The 2,500-nt window shown below is 36.1% G+C and overlaps 4 non-coding genes across 4 annotated transcripts; all 4 read right to left on the bottom strand.

The window, feature by feature from the left end:
- Positions 1–612: 612 nt before the first annotated feature.
- Positions 613–694, bottom strand: TRNAS-AGA (transfer RNA serine (anticodon AGA)). Its single transcript has one exon. It is a non-coding gene; the product is annotated as a tRNA-Ser (tRNA).
- Positions 695–933: 239 nt separating this feature from the next.
- On the bottom strand, positions 934–1,023 carry TRNAY-GUA (transfer RNA tyrosine (anticodon GUA)). Its single transcript is given in 2 exon segments — positions 934–969; positions 987–1,023. It is a non-coding gene; the product is annotated as a tRNA-Tyr (tRNA).
- A 902-nt stretch (positions 1,024–1,925) lies between these two features.
- Positions 1,926–2,007, bottom strand: TRNAS-AGA (transfer RNA serine (anticodon AGA)). Its single transcript has one exon. It is a non-coding gene; the product is annotated as a tRNA-Ser (tRNA).
- Positions 2,008–2,246: 239 nt separating this feature from the next.
- TRNAY-GUA (transfer RNA tyrosine (anticodon GUA)) lies at positions 2,247–2,336 on the bottom strand. The gene is given in 2 exon segments: positions 2,247–2,282; positions 2,300–2,336. It is a non-coding gene; the product is annotated as a tRNA-Tyr (tRNA).
- Positions 2,337–2,500: the final 164 nt, after the last annotated feature.

Here is a 2,500-nt window from a genome sequence, read left to right on the forward strand (position 1 = left end):
GATGCTTGAGCCTATCAAACCTTCTACACTCTTTTAAATTTTGCTTGTTTTGTAAACTAATCAAGTGTTCCAGGAATGATGGGGATATTCCATTGTTTGTTCTGATTTGACAATTAATTTTGGACAATGAGCTGCCCTTTTGAGCTAGTGAAGATAATTGTGCTACATGAGAGTATGCACAGACAATTATTTTTCTTTTTTTTGCATTAAAGCACAATTTTTAATAAAGGAGAGGTTAATGATATAATAATTAGCACTGAAAGTCATCTGACACGATTTGAAAGTAAAATGTTGTGCATTGAAAGTAACCAAAGCTCTTTTTACTTTGAGTGGACATCATTTTCTTTCAAATGAATTTGATATTTTGCTAAATGTACAAAACTTTCATACAAATTTGACATTCAAAATGCATTTGAACTTAATAACTGCTACTTACTATGGCTGCTGAGATTCCTGGGCTCAGTCTCAAGTAGAGGAGGAGAATGACGGATAGAGAAAGAGAGAACAGGCAGGCATCCTAAAGATTTTGATGTGCCAGTTCCTGACTCACCCTGAGCAACACTGGTTTAAAGCTTTTAGTAAATTTTCTGAAAAATAAAACAACCATGTGGTCGTAGTCGGCAGGATTCGAACCTGCGCGGGGAGATTCCAATGTAATTCTAGTCCATCGCCTTAACCACTCGGCCACGACTACCTCTCATGCAATGTGATGTTTTCACAAAAGTTTCTCTATGGGTTGAGCTACTTCATTTCAGGATGTGAGGATGACTAAAGTAATATTGTATCAGAGATGATTTCCATGGGAAGTTAATCCTGACCACAGTGACCTGCGTTAATGATTTTTAAAATATAACTTGGAGAATGCTTTATACTTGGTACAGTTTTGGGTTTGTAAAATGTCAGTACTGACATCTAAGTTTATCAAAAGCATCATCCTTCGAGCCGGAATTGAACCAGCGACCTAAGGATTTCTGTACCAATCACCTCTACAGTCCTCCGCTCTACCAGCTGAGCTATCGAAGGATTCCATGATCGTCCATCTGTGATATTACGTGCTATTAAAATGATTGAGTGTTAATTTTAAAAATTATCAACTTTCCAAGCAAAATGAAAAATGATTTGACTACACAAAAGAGATTCAACTACTTATTCCTGTGCTGCTTTATCACACAAATTGTCATGTTTAATCATTTTGAAAATATCACTAATAGTTTGACTTATATTTGTGCAATTACTATCAACTGGCTACAGAGCTAGTTTGGAAAGCACTTTCAATAGATTTTTTAGTGTAGCCAAACTTACATCAAGATTAGAGATGCTTGAGCCTATCAAACCTTCTACACTCTTTTAAATTTTGCTTGTTTTGTAAACTAATCAAGTGTTCCAGGAATGATGGGGATATTCCATTGTTTGTTCTGATTTGACAATTCATTTTGGACAATGAGCGGCCCTTTTGAGCTAGTGAAGATAATTGTGCTACATGAGAGTATGCACAGACAATTATTTTTCTTTTTTTGCATTAAAGCACAATTTTTAATAAAGGAGAGGTTAATGATATAATAATTAGCACTGAAAGTCATCTGACACGATTTGAAAGTAAAATGTTGTGCATTGAAAGTAACCAAAGCTCTTTTTACTTTGAGTGGACATCATTTTCTTTCAAATGAATTTGATATTTTGCTAAATGTACAAAACTTTCTTACAAATTTGACATTCAAAATGCATTTGTAATTAATAAATGCTACTTAGTATGGCTGCTGAGATTCCTGGGCTCAGTCTCAAGTAGAGGAGGAAAATGACGGATAGAGAAAGAGAGAACAGGCAGGCATCCTAAAGATTTTGATGTGCCAGTTCCAGACTCACCCTGAGCAACACTGGTTTCAAGCTTTTAGTAAATTTTCTGAAAAATAAAACAACCATGTGGTCGTAGTCGGCAGGATTTGAGCCTGCGCGGGGAGACCCCAATGTATTTCTAGTCCATCGCCTTAACCACTCAGCCACGACTACCTCTCATGCAATGTGATGTTTTCACAAAAGTTTCTCTATGGGTTGAGCTACTTCATTTCAGGCTGTGAGGATGACTGAAGTAATATTGTATCAGAGATGATTTCCATGGGAAGTTAATCCTGACCACAGTGACCTGCGTTAATGATTTTTAAAATATAACTTGGAGAATGCTTTATACTTGGTACAGTTTTGGGTTTGTAAAATGTCAGTACTGACATCTAAGTTTATCAAAAGCGTCTTCCTTCGAGCCGGAATTGAACCAGCGACCTAAGGATTTCTGTACCAATCACCTCTACAGTCCTCCGCTCTACCAGCTGAGCTATCGAAGGATTCCATGATCGTCCAACTGTGATATTATGTGCTATTAAAATGATTGAGTGTTAATTTTAAACATTATCAACTTTCCAAGCAAAATGAAAAATGATTTGACTACACAAAAGATATTCAACTACTTATTCCTGTGTTGCTTTATCACACAAATTGTCATGTTTAA

The sequence above is a fragment of the Pseudophryne corroboree genome, chromosome 4 (genome assembly GCF_028390025.1).
Source record: "Pseudophryne corroboree isolate aPseCor3 chromosome 4, aPseCor3.hap2, whole genome shotgun sequence".
Taxonomy (NCBI): domain Eukaryota; kingdom Metazoa; phylum Chordata; class Amphibia; order Anura; family Myobatrachidae; genus Pseudophryne; species Pseudophryne corroboree.